Source organism: Carcharodon carcharias, chromosome 2, assembly GCF_017639515.1.
Source record: "Carcharodon carcharias isolate sCarCar2 chromosome 2, sCarCar2.pri, whole genome shotgun sequence".
In the NCBI taxonomy this organism is placed as follows: Eukaryota; Metazoa; Chordata; class Chondrichthyes; order Lamniformes; family Lamnidae; genus Carcharodon; species Carcharodon carcharias.
In genome coordinates, this window is record NC_054468.1 from 121,429,672 (window position 1) to 121,446,034 (window position 16,363).

Consider the following 16,363-nt stretch of genomic DNA (forward strand, 5'->3'; position numbering starts at 1 on the left):
TGCTGCTGCTGTTGCTGCTGCTGGTTCTTTGGCTGCTGTTGCTCCTGCTGTTGCTGTAGCTATTGCTGCTACTGATCCTGTTGCTGCTACTTGTGGTGGTGCTGCTGCTTGTTCTGCTCTTGCTGTTGCTGCTGGTGTTGCTGCTGTAGCAGCTCATGTTGTTGCTGCTGTTGCTGCTACTGGTTCTGTTCCTGTTGCTGTTGGCGCTGCTGCTTTTGGTGCTGCTGCTGTTGTTGCCAGTGCTGGTGCTGCTGCTGCTGGTGGCTGGTGCTGGTGCCGCTATTGATGGTGCTGCTCTTCCTGTGCTGGTGTTGCTGCTGCTGTTGCTGGTACTGCTGCTGTTGCTGCTGCTGCTGCTGGTGTTGCAGCTGTTGCTGCTGCTGCTGTTATTGCTGCTGGTACTGCTGTTGCTGTTGCTGCTGCTATTGCTGATGCTGCTGTTGCTGCTACTGCTGCTGTCCCTATTGTTGTTCGTGCTGCTGCTTTTAGTGCTGCTGCTGCCAGCTGCTGCAGCTGCTGCTGCTGTTGGTACTGCTGCTGCTGTTGCTGCTGCTATTGCTGTTGCTTTACCTGCTGCTACTGTTGCTGCCGGTGCTGGTGCTGCTGCTGGTGCTTTGGCTGCTGTTGCTGATGCTGTTGCTGTAGCTCTTGATCTTACTGATTCTCTTACTGCTACCGGTGGTGGTGCTGCTGCTGGTGCTGCTACTGATCCTGTTGCTGCAACTGGTGGTGGTGCTGCTGCTGGTGCTACACTTGCTGTTGCTGCTGGTGTTGCTGTTGTTGCTGCTGCTGGTGATGCTGTAGTTGTTGCTGCTGCTGTTATTGCTGCTGGTACTGCTGTTACTGTTGCTGCTGCTATTGCTGATGCTGCTGTTGCTGCTACTGCTGCTGTTCCTGTTGTTGTTGGTGCTGCGGCTGTTGGTGGTGCTGCTGCTAGCTGCTGCAGCTGCTGCTGCTGTTGGTACTGCTGCTGCTGCTGCTGCTGCTGTTGCTACTGCTGGTGCTTTGGCTGCTGCTACTGTTGCTGCCAGTGCTGGTGCTGCTGCTGCTGGTGGCTGCTGCTGGTGCAGCTGTTGTTGTTGCTCCTGCTGTTGCTATAGCTATTGTTGCTACTCATCCTGTTGCTGCTACTGGTGGTGGTGCTGCTGCTGGTGCTGCTCTTGCCGTTGCTGCTGTTGTTGCTCCTGTTGCTGCAGATGTAGTTGCTGCTGTTGCTGGTACTGGTGCTGCTGCTTATGCTGTTGCTGCGGCTGTTGCTGGTGCTAGTGCTGCTGATGTTGCTGCTGGTTCTGGTGCTGCTGATACTGGTGCTGCTGCTGTTGCTGCAACTGATACGGCTGCTGCTGCTGCTGTTGTTGCTGTTGCTGGTGCTTTGCCTGTTGCAGCTGCTGTTGCTGCTGGTGTTGCTACTCCTGCTGCTGCTGTTGCTGCTGCTGTTGCTGCAGCTATTGCTGCTACTGATGCTATTGCTGCTACTGGTGGTGCTGCTGCTGCTGGTTCTACTGATACTGGTGCTGCTGCTGTTGCTGCAACTGATACTGCTGCTGGTGCTGTTGCTGTTGCTGTTGCAGCTGGTGATGCTGGTGTTCCTGCTGGTGCTGTTGCTGTTGCTGCTGCTGTTGCTGGTGCTGCTGCTGCTGCTGGTGTTGCTGCTGTTGCTGCTGCTGGTGATGCTGTAGTTGCTGCTGCTGCTGTTATTGCTGCTGCTACTGCTGTTGCTGTTGCTGCTGCCATTGCTGTTGCTGCTGTTGCTGCTACTGCTGCTGTCCCTATTGTTGTTTGTGCTGCTGCTTTTGGTACTGCTGCTGCCAGCTGCTGCAGATGCTGCTGCTGATGGCACTGCTGCTGCTGTTGCTGCTTCTGTTGCTGTTGCTGGTGCTTTGGCTGCTGCGACTGTTGCTGCCGGTGTTGGTGCTGCTGCTAGTGCTTTGGCTGCTGTTGATCCTGCTGTTGCTGTATCTATTGCTGCTACTGATCCTGTTGCTGCTACTGGTGGTGGTGCTGCTGCTGGTGCTGCTCTTGCTGTTGCTGCTGGTCTTGCTGCTGTTGCTGCTGGTGATGCTGTTGCTGTTGCTGCTGCTATTGCTGATGCTGCTGTTGCTGCTACTGCTGCAGTCCCTATTGTTATTCGTGCTGCTGCTGTAGGTGCTGCTGCTGCTAGCTGCTGTAGCTGCTGTTGCTGTTGGTACTGCTGCTGCGGTGGCTGCTGCTGTTGCCGCTGGTGATGGCGCTGCTCTTCCTTTGGCAGGTGTTGCTGCTGCTGTTGCTGGTACTGCTGCTGTTGCTGCTTCTGCAGCTGCCATTGCTTCTGTTATTGCTGCTGGTACTGCTGTTGCTGTTGCTGCTGCTATTGCTGAGGCTGCTGTTGCTGCTACTGCTGCTGTCCCTATTGTTGTTCGTGCTGCTGCTTTTGGTGCTGCTGCTGCCAGCTGCTGCTGCTGTTGGTACTGCTGCTGCTGTTGCTGCTGCTGTTGCTGTTGCTGGTGCTTTGGCTGCTGCTACTGTTGCTGCCGGTGTTGGTGCTGCTGCAGGTGCTTTGGCTGCTGTTGCTTCTGCTGTTCCTGTAGCTATTGCTGCTACTGATCCTGTTGCTGCTACTGGTGGTGGTGCTGCTGCTGGTGCTGCTACTGATCCTGTTGCTGCTACTGGTGGTGGCGCTGCTGCTGGTGCTGCTCTTGCTGTTGCTGCTGGTGTTACTGCTGTTGCTGCTGCTGGTGATGCTGTTGTTTCTGCTGCTGCTGTTATTGCTGCTGGTAATGCCGTTGCTGTTGCTGCTGAAATTGCTGATGCTGCTGTTGCTGCTACTGCTGCTGTTCCTGCTGTTGTTTGTGCTGCTGCTGTTGCTGCTGCTGGTGCTTTGGCTGCTGCTACTGTTGCTGCCAGTGCTGGTGCTGCTGCTGCTGGTGGCTGCTGCTGGTGCAGATGCTGTTGTTGCTCCTGCTGTTGCTGTAGCTATTGTTGCTACTGATCCTGTGGCTGCTACTGGTCGTGGTGCTGCTGCTGGTGCTGCTCTTGCTGTTGCTGCTGGTGTTGCTCCTGTTGCTGCTGATGTAGTTGCTGCTGTTGCTGGTACTGGTGCTGCTGCTTATGCTGTTGCTGCTGCTGTTGCTAGTGCTAGTGCTGCTGATGTTGCTGCTGGTTCTGGTGCTGCTGATACTGGTGCTGCTGCTGTTGCTGCAACAGATACGGCTGCTGCTGCTGCTGTTGTTGCTGTAGCTGGTGCTTTGCCTGCTGCTGCTGCTGTTGCTGCTGGTGTTGCTACAGCTATTGCTGCTACTGATGCTATTGCTGATAAAGGTGGTGCTGCTGCTGGTGGTGCTGCTGATGCTGGTGCTGCTGATGTTGCTGAAACTGATATGCTGCTGGTCCTGTTCCTGTTGCTGTTGCAGCTGGTGATGCTGGTGTTCCTGCTGGTGCTGTTACTGTTGTTGCTGGTGTTGGTACTGCTGCAGCTGGTGGTGTTGGTGCTGCTGTGGCTGCTGCTTTGGCTGGTGCTGCTCTAGCTGTTACTGCTGCTGCTGTTCCTGCTCCTTTTGCCGCTGTTGATGGCGCTGCTCTTCCTGTTGCTGGTGTTGCTGCTGCTGTTGCTGGTACTGCTGCAGTTGCTGCTGCCATTGCTGCTGTTGCTGCAGCTGGTGATGCTATAGTTGCTGCTGCTGCTGTTATTGCTGCTGGTACTGCTGTTGCTGTTGCTGCTGCTATTGCTGATGCTGCTGTTGCTGCTACTGCTGCTGTTCCTGTTGTTGTTGGTGCTGCTGCTGTTGGTGCTGCTGCTGCTAGCTGCTGCAGCTGCTGCTGCTGTTGGTACTGCTGCTGCTGTTGCTGCTGCTGTTGCTGTTGCTTGTGCTTTGGCTGCTGCTACTGTTGCTGCCGGTGTTGGTGCTGCTGCTGGTGCTTTGGCTGCTGTTGCTCCTGCTGTTGCTGTAGCTATTGCTGCTACTGATCCTGTTGCTGCTACTGGTGGTGGTGCTGCTGCTGGTGCTGCTCTTGCTGATGCTGCTGGTGTTGCTGCTGTTGCTGCTGCTGGTGATGCTGTAGTTGCTGCTGCTGCTGTTATTGCTGCTGCTACTGCTGTTGCTGTTGCTGCTGCTATTGCTGATGGTGCTGTTGCTGCTACTGCTGCTGTCCCTATTGTTATTCGTGCTGCTGCTGTTCTCCTGCTGCTGCTGGCTGCTGTAGCTAATGGTGCTGTTGGTACTGCTGCTGCTGTTGCTGCTGCTGTTGCTGCTGCTGGTTCTTTGGCTGCTGCAACTGTTGCTGCCGGTGTTGGTACTGCTGCTGGTGCTTTGGCTGCTGTTGCTCCTGCTGTTGCTGTAGCTATTGCTGCTACTGATCCTGTTGCTGCTACTTGTGGTGGTGCTGCTGCTGGTGCTGCTCTTGCTGTTGCTGCTGGTGTTGCTGCTGTAGCAGCTCATGTTGTTGCTGCTGTTGCTGCTACTGGTTCTGTTCCTGTTGCTGTTGGCGCTGCTGCTTTTGGTGCTGCTGCTGGTCGTTGCTGCAGCTGCTGCTGCTGTTCGTACTGCTGCTGCTGTTGTTGCCAGTGCTGGTGCTGCTGCTGCTGGTGGCTGGTGCTGGTGCCGCTATTGATGGCGCTGCTCTTCCTGTGCTGGTGTTGCTGCTGCTGTTGCTGGTACTGCTGCTGTTGCTGCTGCTGCTGCTGTTATTGCTGCTGGTACTGCTGTTGCTGTTGCTGCTGCTATTGCTGATGCTGCTGTTGCTGCTACTGCTGCTGTCCCTATTGTTGTTCGTGCTGCTGCTTTTGGTGCTGCTGCTGCCAGCTGCTGCAGCTGCTGCTGCTGTTGGTACTGCTGCTGCTGTTGCTGCTGCTATTGCTGTTGCTTTACCTGCTGCTACTGTTGCTGCCGGTGCTGGTGCTGCTGCTGGTGCTTTGGCTGCTGTTGCTGATGCTGTTGCTTTAGCTCTTGATCCTACTGATTCTCTTACTGCTACCGGTGGTGGTGCTGCTGCTGGTGCTGCTACTGATCCTGTTGCTGCAACTGGTGGTGGTGCTGCTGCTGGTGCTACACTTGCTGTTGCTGCTGGTGTTGCTGTTGTTGCTGCTGCTGGTGATGCTGTAGTTGTTGCTGCTGCTGTTATTGCTGCTGGTACTGCTGTTACTGTTGCTGCTGCTATTGCTGATGCTGCTGTTGCTGCTACTGCTGCTGTTCCTGTTGTTGTTGGTGCTGCGGCTGTTGGTGGTGCTGCTGCTAGCTGCTGCAGCTGCTGCTGCTGTTGGTACTGCTGCTGCTGTTGCTGCTGCTGTTGCTGCTGCTGGTGCTTTGGCTGCTGCTACTGTTGCTGCCAGTGCTGGTGCTGCTGCTGCTGGTGGCTGCTGCTGGTGCAGCTGTTGTTGTTGCTCCTGCTGTTGCTATAGCTATTGTTGCTACTCATCCTGTTGCTGCTACTGGTGGTGGTGCTGCTGCTGGTGCTGCTCTTGCCGTTGCTGCTGTTGTTGCTCCTGTTGCTGCAGATGTAGTTGCTGCTGTTGCTGGTACTGGTGCTGCTGCTTATGCTGTTGCTGCGGCTGTTGCTGGTGCTAGTGCTGCTGATGTTGCTGCTGGTTCTGGTGCTGCTGATACTGGTGCTGCTGCTGTTGCTGCAACTGATACGGCGGCTGCTGCTGCTGTTGTTGCTGTTGCTGGTGCTTTGCCTGTTGCAGCTGCTGTTGCTGCTGGTGTTGCTACTCCTGCTGCTGCTGTTGCTGCTGCTGTTGCTGCAGCTATTGCTGCTACTGATGCTATTGCTGCTACTGGTGGTGCTGCTGCTGCTGGTTCTACTGATACTGGTGCTGCTGCTGTTGCTGCAACTGATACTGCTGCTGGTGCTGTTGCTGTTGCTGTTGCAGCTGGTGATGCTGGTGTTCCTGCTGGTGCTGTTGCTGTTGCTGCTGCTGTTGCTGGTACTGCTGCTGCTGCTGGTGTTGCTGCTGTTGCTGCTGCTGGTGATGCTGTAGTTGCTGCTGCTGCTGTTATTGCTGCTGCTACTGCTGTTGCTGTTGCTGCTGCCATTGCTGTTGCTGCTGTTGCTGCTACTGCTGCTGTCCCTATTGTTGTTTGTGCTCCTGCTTTTGGTACTGCTGCTGCCAGCTGCTGCAGATGCTGCTGCTGATGGCACTGCTGCTGCTGTTGCTGCTTCTGTTGCTGTTGCTGGTGCTTTGGCTGCTGCGACTGTTGCTGCCGGTGTTGTTGCTGCTGCTAGTGCTTTGGATGCTGTTGATCCTGCTGTTGCTGTAGCTATTGCTGCTACTGATCCTGTTGCTGCTACTGGTGGTGGTGCTGCTGCTGTTGCTGCTCTTGCTGTTGCTGCTGGTCTTGCTGCTGTTGCTGCTGGTGATGCTGTTGCTGTTGCTGATGCTATTGCTGATGCTGCTGTTGCTGCTACTGCTGCTGTCCTTATTGTTATTCCTGCTGCTGCAGTAGGTGCTGCTGCTGCTAGCTGCTGTAGCTGCTGTTGCTGTTGGTACTGCTGCTGCGGTTGCTGCTGCTGTTGCCGCTGTTGATGGCGCTGCTCTTCCTTTGGCAGGTGTTGCTGCTGCTGTTGCTGGTACTGCTGCTGTTGCTGCTTCTGCAGCTGCCATTGCTTCTGTTGCTGCTGCTGGTGATGCTGTAGTTGCTGCTGCTGCTGTTATTGCTTCTGGTACTGCTGTTGCTGTTGCTGCTGCTATTGCTGAGGCTGCTGTTGCTGCTACTGCTGCTGTCCCTATTGTTGTTCGTGCTGCTGCTTTTGGTGCTGCTGCTGCCAGCTGCTGCTGCTGTTGGTACTGCTGCTGCTGTTGCTGCTGCTGTTGCTGTTGCTGGTGCTTTGGCTGCTGCTACTGTTGCTGCCGGTGTTGGTGCTGCTGCAGGTGCTTTGGCTGCTGTTGCTTCTGCTGTTGCTGTAGCTATTGCTGCTACTGATCCTGTTGCTGCTACTGGTGGTGGTGCTGCTGCTGGTGCTGCTACTGATCCTGTTGCTGCTACTGGTGGTGGCGCTGCTGCTGGTGCTGCTCTTGCTGTTGCTGCTGGTGTTACTGCTGTTGCTGCTGCTGGTGATGCTGTTGTTTCTGCTGCTGCTGTTATTGCTGCTGGTAATGCCGTTGCTGTTGCTGCTGAAATTGCTGATGCTGCTGTTGCTGCTACTGCTGCTGTTCCTGCTGTTGTTTGTGCTGCTGCTGTTGCTGCTGCTGGTGCTTTGGCTGCTGCTACTGTTGCTGCCAGTGCTGGTGCTGCTGCTGCTGGTGGCTGCTGCTGGTGCAGATGCTGTTGTTGCTCCTGCTGTTGCTGTAGCTATTGTTGCTACTGATCCTGTGGCTGCTACTGGTCGTGGTGCTGCTGCTGGTGCTGCTCTTGCTGTTGCTGCTGGTGTTGCTCCTGTTGCTGCAGATGTAGTTGCTGCTGTTGCTGGTACTGGTGCTGCTGCTTATGCTGTTGCTGCTGCTGTTGCTGGTGCTAGTACTGCTGATGTTGCTGCTGGTTCTGGTGCTGCTGATACTGGTGCTGCTGCTGTTGCTGCAACAGATACGGCGGCTGCTGCTGCTGTTGTTGCTGTAGCTGGTGCTTTGCCTGCTGCTGCTGCTGTTGCCGCTGGTGTTGGTGCTCCTGCTGCTGCTGTTGCTGCTGCTGTTGCTGCAGCTATTGCTGCTACTGATGCTATTGCTGATAAAGGTGGTGCTGCTGCTGCTGGTGCTGCTGATGCTGGTGCTGCTGCTGTTGCTGAAACTGATACTGCTGCTGGTGCTGTTCCTGTTGCTGTTGCAGCTGGTGATGCTGGTGTTCCTGCTGGTGCTGTTGCTGTTGTTGCTGGTGTTGGTACTGCTGCAGCTGGTGGTGTTGGTGCTGCTGTGGCTGCTGCTTTTGCTGGTGCTGCTCTAGCTGTTACTGCTGCTGCTGTTCCTGCTGCTTTTGCCGCTGTTGATGGCGCTGCTCTTCCTGTTGCTGGTGTTGCTGCTTCTGTTGCTGGTACTGCTGCAGTTGCTGCTGCCATTGCTGCTGTTGCTGCAGCTGGTGATGCTATAGTTGCTGCTGCTGCTGTTATTGCTGCTGGTACTGCTGTTGCTGTTGCTGCTGCTATTGCTGATGCTGCTGTTGCTGCTACTGCTGCTGTTCCTGTTGTTGTTGGTGCTGCTGCTGTTGGTACTGCTGCTGCTAGCTGCTGCAGCTGCTGCTGCTGTTGGTACTGCTGCTGCTGTTGCTGCTGCTGTTGCTGTTGCTTGTGCTTTGGCTGCTGCTACTGTTGCTGCCGGTGTTGGTGCTGCTGCTGGTGCTTTGGCTGCTGTTGCTCCTGCTGTTGCTGTAGCTATTGCTGCTACTGATCCTGTTGCTGCTACTGGTGGTGGTGCTGCTGCTGGTGCTGCTCTTGCTGTTGCTGCTGGTGTTGCTGCTGTTGCTGCTGCTGGTGATGCTGTAGTTGCTGCTGCTGCTGTTATTGCTGCTGCTACTGCTGTTGCTGTTGCTGCTGCTATTGCTGATGCTGCTGTTGCTGCTACTGCTGCTGTCCCTATTGTTATTCGTGCTGCTGCTGTTGCTCCTGCTGCTGCTGGCTGCTGTAGCTAATGGTGCTGTTGGTACTGCTGCTGCTGTTGCTGCTGCTGTTGCTGTTGCTGGTTCTTTGGCTGCTGCTCTTGTTGCTGCCGGTGTTTGTGCTGCTGCTGGTGCTTTGGTTGCTGTTGCTCCTGCTGTTGCTGTAGCTATTGCTGCTACTGATCCTGCTGCTGCTACTGGTGGTGGTGCTGCTGCTGGTGCTGCTCTTGCTGTTGCTGCTGCTATTGCTGATGCTGCTGTTGCTGCTACTGCTGCTGTCCCTAATGTTATTCGTGCTGCTGCTGTTGGTGCTGCTGCTGCTAGCTGCTGTAGCTGCTGTTGCTGTTGGTACTGCTGCTGCTGTTGCTGCTGCTGTTGCTGCTGCTGGTTCTTTGGCTGCTGCAACTGTTGCTGCCGGTGTTGGTACTGCTGCTGGTGCTTTGGCTGCTGTTGCTCCTGCTGTTGCTGTAGCTATTGCTGCTACTGATCCTGTTGCTGCTACTTGTGGTGGTGCTGCTGCTGGTGCTGCTCTTGCTGTTGCTGCTGGTGTTGCTGCTGTAGCAGCTCATGTTGTTGCTGCTGTTGCTGCTACTGGTTCTGTTCCTGTTGCTGTTGGCGCTGCTGCTTTTGGTGCTGCTGCTGGTCGTTGCTGCAGCTGCTGCTGCTGTTCGTACTGCTGCTGTTGTTGTTGCCAGTGCTGGTGCTGCTGCTGCTGGTGGCTGGTGCTGGTGCCGCTATTGATGGCGCTGCTCTTACTGTGCTGGTGTTGCTGCTGCTGTTGCTGGTACTGCTGCTGTTGCTGCTGCTGCTGCTGTTATTGCTGCTGGTACTGCTGTTGCTGTTGCTGCTGCTATTGCTGATGCTGCTGTTGCTGCTACTGCTGCTGTCCCTATTGTTGTTCGTGCTGCTGCTTTTGGTGCTGCTGCTGCCAGCTGCTGCAGCTGCTGCTGCTGTTGGTACTGCTGCTGCTGTTGCTGCTGCTATTGCTGTTGCTTTACCTGCTGCTACTGTTGCTGCCGGTGCTGGTGCTGCTGCTGGTGCTTTGGCTGCTGTTGCTGATGCTGTTGCTTTAGCTCTTGATCCTACTGATTCTCTTACTGCTACCGGTGGTGGTGCTGCTGCTGGTGCTGCTACTGATCCTGTTGCTGCAACTGGTGGTGGTGCTGCTGCTGGTGCTACACTTGCTGTTGCTGCTGGTGTTGCTGTTGTTGCTGCTGCTGGTGATGCTGTAGTTGTTGCTGCTGCTGTTATTGCTGCTGGTACTGCTGTTACTGTTGCTGCTGCTATTGCTGATGCTGCTGTTGCTGCTACTGCTGCTGTTCCTGTTGTTGTTGGTGCTGCGGCTGTTGGTGGTGCTGCTGCTAGCTGCTGCAGCTGCTGCTGCTGTTGGTACTGCTGCTGCTGTTGCTGCTGCTGTTGCTGCTGCTGGTGCTTTGGCTGCTGCTACTGTTGCTGCCAGTGCTGGTGCTGCTGCTGCTGGTGGCTGCTGCTGGTGCAGCTGTTGTTGTTGCTCCTGCTGTTGCTATAGCTATTGTTGCTACTCATCCTGTTGCTGCTACTGGTGGTGGTGCTGCTGGTGCTGCTCTTGCCGTTGCTGCTGTTGTTGCTCCTGTTGCTGCAGATGTAGTTGCTGCTGTTGCTGGTACTGGTGCTGCTGCTTATGCTGTTGCTGCGGCTGTTGCTGGTGCTAGTGCTGCTGATGTTGCTGCTGGTTCTGGTGCTGCTGATACTGGTGCTGCTGCTGTTGCTGCAACTGATACGGCTGCTGCTGCTGTTGTTGCTGTTGCTGGTGCTTTGCCTGTTGCAGCTGCTGTTGCTGCTGGTGTTGCTACTCCTGCTGCTGCTGTTGCTGCTGCTGTTGCTGCAGCTATTGCTGCTACTGATGCTATTGCTGCTACTGGTGGTGCTGCTGCTGCTGGTTCTACTGATACTGGTGCTGCTGCTGTTGCTGCAACTGATACTGCTGCTGGTGCTGTTGCTGTTGCTGTTGCAGCTGGTGATGCTGGTGTTCCTGCTGGTGCTGTTGCTGTTGCTGCTGCTGTTGCTGGTACTGCTGCTGCTGCTGGTGTTGCTGCTGTTGCTGCTGCTGGTGATGCTGTAGTTGCTGCTGCTGCTGTTATTGCTGCTGCTACTGCTGTTGCTGTTGCTGCTGCCATTGCTGTTGCTGCTGTTGCTGCTACTGCTGCTGTCCCTATTGTTGTTTGTGCTGCTGCTTTTGGTACTGCTGCTGCCAGCTGCTGCAGATGCTGCTGCTGATGGCACTGCTGCTGCTGTTGCTGCTTCTGTTGCTGTTGCTGGTGCTTTGGCTGCTGCGACTGTTGCTGCCGGTGTTGGTGCTGCTGCTAGTGCTTTGGCTGCTGTTGATCCTGCTGTTGCTGTAGCTATTGCTGCTACTGATCCTGTTGCTGCTACTGGTGGTGGTGCTGCTGCTGGTGCTGCTCTTGCTGTTGCTGCTGGTCTTGCTGCTGTTGCTGCTGGTGATGCTGTTGCTGTTGCTGATGCTATTGCTGATGCTGCTGTTGCTGCTACTGCTGCTGTCCCTATTGTTATTCGTGCTGCTGCAGTAGGTGCTGCTGCTGCTAGCTGCTGTAGCTGCTGTTGCTGTTGGTACTGCTGCTGTGGTTGCTGCTGCTGTTGCCGCTGTTGATGGCGCTGCTCTTCCTTTGGCAGGTGTTGCTGCTGCTGTTGCTGGTACTGCTGCTGTTGCTGCTTCTGCAGCTGCCATTGCTTCTGTTGCTGCTGCTGGTGATGCTGTAGTTGCTGCTGCTGCTGTTATTGCTTCTGGTACTGCTGTTGCTGTTGCTGCTGCAATTGCTGAGGCTGCTGTTGCTGCTACTGCTGCTGTCCCTATTGTTGTTCGTGCTGCTGCTTTTGGTGCTGCTGCTGCCAGCTGCTGCTGCTGTTGGTACTGCTGCTGCTGTTGCTGCTGCTGTTGCTGTTGCTGGTGCTTTGGCTGCTGCTACTGTTGCTGCCGGTGTTGGTGCTGCTGCAGGTGCTTTGGCTGCTGTTGCTTCTGCTGTTGCTGTAGCTATTGCTGCTACTGATCCTGTTGCTGCTACTGGTGGTGGTGCTGCTGCTGGTGCTGCTACTGATCCTGTTGCTGCTACTGGTGGTGGCGCTGCTGCTGGTGCTGCTCTTGCTGTTGCTGCTGGTGTTACTGCTGTTGCTGCTGCTGGTGATGCTGTTGTTTCTGCTGCTGCTGTTATTGCTGCTGGTAATGCCGTTGCTGTTGCTGCTGAAATTGCTGATGCTGCTGTTGCTGCTACTGCTGCTGTTCCTGCTGTTGTTTGTGCTGCTGCTGTTGCTGCTGCTGGTGCTTTGGCTGCTGCTACTGTTGCTGCCAGTGCTGGTGCTGCTGCTGCTGGTGGCTGCTGCTGGTGCAGATGCTGTTGTTGCTCCTGCTGTTGCTGTAGCTATTGTTGCTACTGATCCTTTGGCTGCTACTGGTCGTGGTGCTGCTGCTGGTGCTGCTCTTGCTGTTGCTGCTGGTGTTGCTCCTGTTGCTGCAGATGTAGTTGCTGCTGTTGCTGGTACTGGTGCTGCTGCTTATGCTGTTGCTGCTGCTGTTGCTGGTGCTAGTACTGCTGATGTTGCTGCTGGTTCTGGTGCTGCTGATACTGGTGCTGCTGCTGTTGCTGCAACAGATACGGCTGCTGCTGCTGCTGTTGTTGCTGTAGCTGGTGCTTTGCCTGCTGCTGCTGCTGTTGCCGCTGGTGTTGGTGCTCCTGCTGCTGCTGTTGCTGCTGCTGTTGCTGCAGCTATTGCTGCTACTGATGCTATTGCTGATAAAGGTGGTGCTGCTGCTGCTGGTGCTGCTGATGCTGGTGCTGCTGCTGTTGCTGAAACTGATACTGCTGCTGGTGCTGTTCCTGTTGCTGTTGCAGCTGGTGATGCTGGTGTTCCTGCTGGTGCTGTTGCTGTTGTTGCTGGTGTTGGTACTGCTGCAGCTGGTGGTGTTGGTGCTGCTGTGGCTGCTGCTTTTGCTGGTGCTGCTCTAGCTGTTACTGCTGCTGCTGTTCCTGCTGCTTTTGCCGCTGTTGATGGCGCTGCTCTTCCTGTTGCTGGTGTTGCTGCTGCTGTTGCTGGTACTGCTGCAGTTGCTGCTGCCATTGCTGCTGTTGCTGCTGCTGGTGATGCTATAGTTGCTGCTGCTGCTGTTATTGCTGCTGGTACTGCTGTTGCTGTTGCTGCTGCTATTGCTGATGCTGCTGTTGCTGCTACTGCTGCTGTTCCTGTTGTTGTTGGTGCTGCTGCTGTTGGTACTGCTGCTGCTAGCTGCTGCAGCTGCTGCTGCTGTTGGTACTGCTGCTGCTGTTGCTGCTGCTGTTGCTGTTGCTTGTGCTTTGGCTGCTGCTACTGTTGCTGCTGGTGTTGGTGCTGCTGCTGGTGCTTTGGCTGCTGTTGCTCCTGCTGTTGCTGTAGCTATTGCTGCTACTGATCCTGTTGCTGCTACTGGTGGTGGTGCTGCTGCTGGTGCTGCTCTTGCTGTTGCTGCTGGTGTTGCTGCTGTTGCTGCTGCTGGTGATGCTGTAGTTGCTGCTGCTGCTGTTATTGCTGCTGCTACTGCTGTTGCTGTTGCTGCTGCTATTGCTGATGCTGCTGTTGCTGCTACTGCTGCTGTCCCTATTGTTATTCGTGCTGCTGCTGTTGCTCCTGCTGCTGCTAGCTGCTGTAGCTAAAGGTGCTGTTGGTACTGCTGCTGCTGTTGCTGCTGCTGTTGCTGTTGCTGGTTCTTAGGCTGCTGCTCTTGTTGCTGCCGGTGTTTGTGCTGCTGCTGGTGCTTTGGCTGCTATTGCTCCTGCTGTTGCTGTAGCTATTGCTGCTACTGATCCTGCTGCTGCTACTGGTGGTGGTGCTGCTGCTGGTGCTGCTCTTGCTGTTGCTGCTGGTGTTGCTGCTGTTGCAGCTCATGTTTTTGCTTCTGTTGCTGCTACTGCTGCTGCTCCTGTTGCTGTCAGCGCTGCTGCTGTTGGTGCTGCTGCTGGTCGTTGCTGCAGCTGCTGCTGATGTTGGTACTGCTGCTGTTGTTGCCAGTGCTGGTGCTGCTGCTGCTCGTGGCTGCTGATGGTGAAGCTGCTGTTGTTGCTCCTGCTGTTGCTGTAGGTATTGCTGCTACTGATACTGTTGCTGCTACTGGTCGTGGAGCTGCTGCTGGTGCTGCTCTTGCTGTTGCTGCTGGTGTTGCTTCTGTTGCTGCAGATGTAGTTGCTGCTGTTGCTGGTACTGGCGCTCCAGCTCATGCTGTTGCCTCTGCTGTTGCTGGTTCTAGTGCTGCTGATGTTGCTGCTGGTTCTGCTGCTGCTGATACTGTTGCTGCTGCTGTTGCTGCATCTGATATGGCTTTTGCTGTTGCTGCTGTTGCTGTTGCTGTTGCTTTGCCTGCTGCTGCTGCTGTTGTTGCTGGTGTTGGTGCTCCTGCTGCTGCTGTTGCTGCTGCTGTTGCTGCAGCTATTGCTGCTATTGATGCAATTGCTGCTACTGGTGGTGCTGCTGCTGCTGGTTCTGCTGATGATGGTGCTGCTGCTGTTGCTGCAACTGATACTGCTGCTGGTGCTGTTGCTGTTGCTGTTGCAGCTGTTGATGCTGGTGTTCCTGCTGGTGCTGTTGCTGTTGTAGCTGGTGTTGGTTCTGCTGCTGCTGGCGGTGTTGGTGCTGCTGTGGCTGCTGCTTTTGCTGCTGCTGCTCTAGCTGTTACTGCAGCTGGTGGTCCTGCTGCTGTTGCCGCTGTTGATGGTGCTGCTCTTCCTGTTGCTGGTGTTGCTGCTGCTGTTGCTGGTACTGCTGCTGTTGCTGCTGCTGCTGCTGCCATTGCTGCTGTTGCTGCTGCTGGTGATGCTATAGTTTCTGCTGCTGCTGTTATTGATGCTGGTACCGCTGTGGCTCTTGCTGCTGCTATTGCTGATGCTGCTGTTGCTGCTACTGCTGCTGTTCCTGTTGTTGGTGCTGCTGCTGTTGGTGCTGCTGCTGCTAGCTGCTGCAGCTGCTGCTGCTGTTGGTACTGCTGCTGCTGTTGTTGCCAGTGCTGGTGCTGCTGTTGCTGGTGGCTGCTGCTGGTGCAGCTGCTTTTGTAGCTCCTGCTGTTGCTGTAGCTATTGCTGCTACTGATACTGTTGCTGCTACTGTTCGTGGAGCTGCTGCTTGAGCTGCTCTTGCTGTTGCTGCTGGTTTTGCTCCTGTTGCTGCAGAAGCAGTTGCTGCTGTTGCTGGTACTGGTGCTGCTGCTCATGCTGTAGCCTCTGCTGTTGCTGGTGCTAGTGCTGCAAATGTTGCTGCTGGTTCTGGTGCTGCTGATACTGGTGCTGCTGCTTTTGCTGCAACTGATATGGCTGCTGCTGTTGCTGCTGTTGCTGTTGCTGGTGCTTTGGCTGCTGCTGCTGATGTTGCTGCTGGTGTTGGTGCTCCTGCTGCTGCTGTTGCTGCTGCTGTTGCTGCAGCTTTTGCTGCTACTGATGCTATTGACGCTACTAGTGGTGCTGCTGCTGCTGCTGGTGCTGCTGATGCTTGTGCTGCTGCTGTTGCTGCAACTGATACTGCTGCTGGTGCTGTTGCTGTTACTGTTGCTGCTACTGGTCGTGGAGCTGCTGCTGGTGCTGCTCTTGCTGTTGCTGCTGGTGTTGCTCCTGTTGCTGCAGATGTAGTTGCTGCTGTTGCTGGTACTGGCGCTGCTGCTCATGCTGTTGCCTCTGCTGTTGCTGGTTCTAGTGCTGCTCATGTTGCTGCTGGTTCTGCTGCTGCTGATATTGTTGCTGCTGCTGTTGCTTCATCTGATATGGCTGCTGCTGTTGCTGCTGTTGCTGTTGCTGTTTCTTTGCCTGCTGCTGCTGCTGTTGCTGCTGGTGTTGGTGCTCCTGCTGCTGCTGTTGCTGCTGCTGTTGCTGCAACTGATACTGCTGCTGGTGCTGTTGCTGTTCCTGTTGCAGCTGGTGATGCTGGTGTTCCTGCTGGTGCTTTTGCTGTTGTTGCTTGTGTTGGTACTGCTGCTGCTGGTGTTGTTGCTGCTGCTGTGGCTGCTGCTTTTGCTGGTGCTGCTCTAGCTGTTACTGCAGCTGCTGTTCCTGCTGCTGTTGCCGCTGTTGATGGCGCTGCTCTTCCTGTTGCTGGTATTGCTGCTGCTGTTGCTGGTACTCCTGCTGTTGCTGCTGCTGCCATTGCTGCTGTTGCTGCTGCTGGTGATGCTATAGTTGCTGCTGCTGCTTTTATTGCTGCTGGTACTGCTGTTGCTGTTGCTGCTGCTATTGCTGATGCTGCTGTTGCTGCAAATGCTGCTGTTCCTGTTGTTGTTGGTGCTGCTGCTGTTGGTGCTGCTGCTGCTAGCTGCTGCAGCTGCTGCTGCTGTTGGCACTGCTGCTGCTGTTGCTGCTGCTGTTGCAGTTGCTGGTGCTTTGGATGCTGCTACTGTTGCTGCCGGTGTTGGTGTTGCTGCCGGTGCTTAAGCTGCTGTTGCTCCTGCTGTTGCTGTAGATATTGCTGCAACTGATCCTTTTGCTGCTACTAGTGGTGGTGCTGCTGCTGGTGCTGCTACTGATCCTGTTGCTGCAACGGGTGGTGGTGCTGCTGCTGGTGCTGCTCTTGCTGTTCCTGCTGGTGTTGCTGCTGTTGCTGCTGCTGGTGATGCTGTAGTTGCTGCTGCTGCTGTTATTGCTGCTGGTACTGCTGTTGCTGTTGCTGCTGCTATTGCTGATGCTGCTGTTGCTGCTACTGCTGCTGTTCCTGTTGTTGATGGTGCTGGTGAAGTTGGTACTGCTGCTGCTAGCTGCTGCAGCTGCTGCTGCTGTTGGTACTGCTGCTGCTGTTGCTGCTGCTGTTGCTGCTGCTGGTGCTTTTGCTGCTGCTACTTTTGCTGCCAGTGCTGGTGCTGCTGCTGC

General features: G+C 55.3%; 1 pseudogene; it reads right to left on the reverse strand.

Moving 5' to 3' along the window:
- Positions 1-6,978: 6,978 nt before the first annotated feature.
- Positions 6,979-15,661, reverse strand: LOC121288174 (annotated as a pseudogene).
- Between the last annotated feature and the right edge of the window lie 702 nt (positions 15,662-16,363).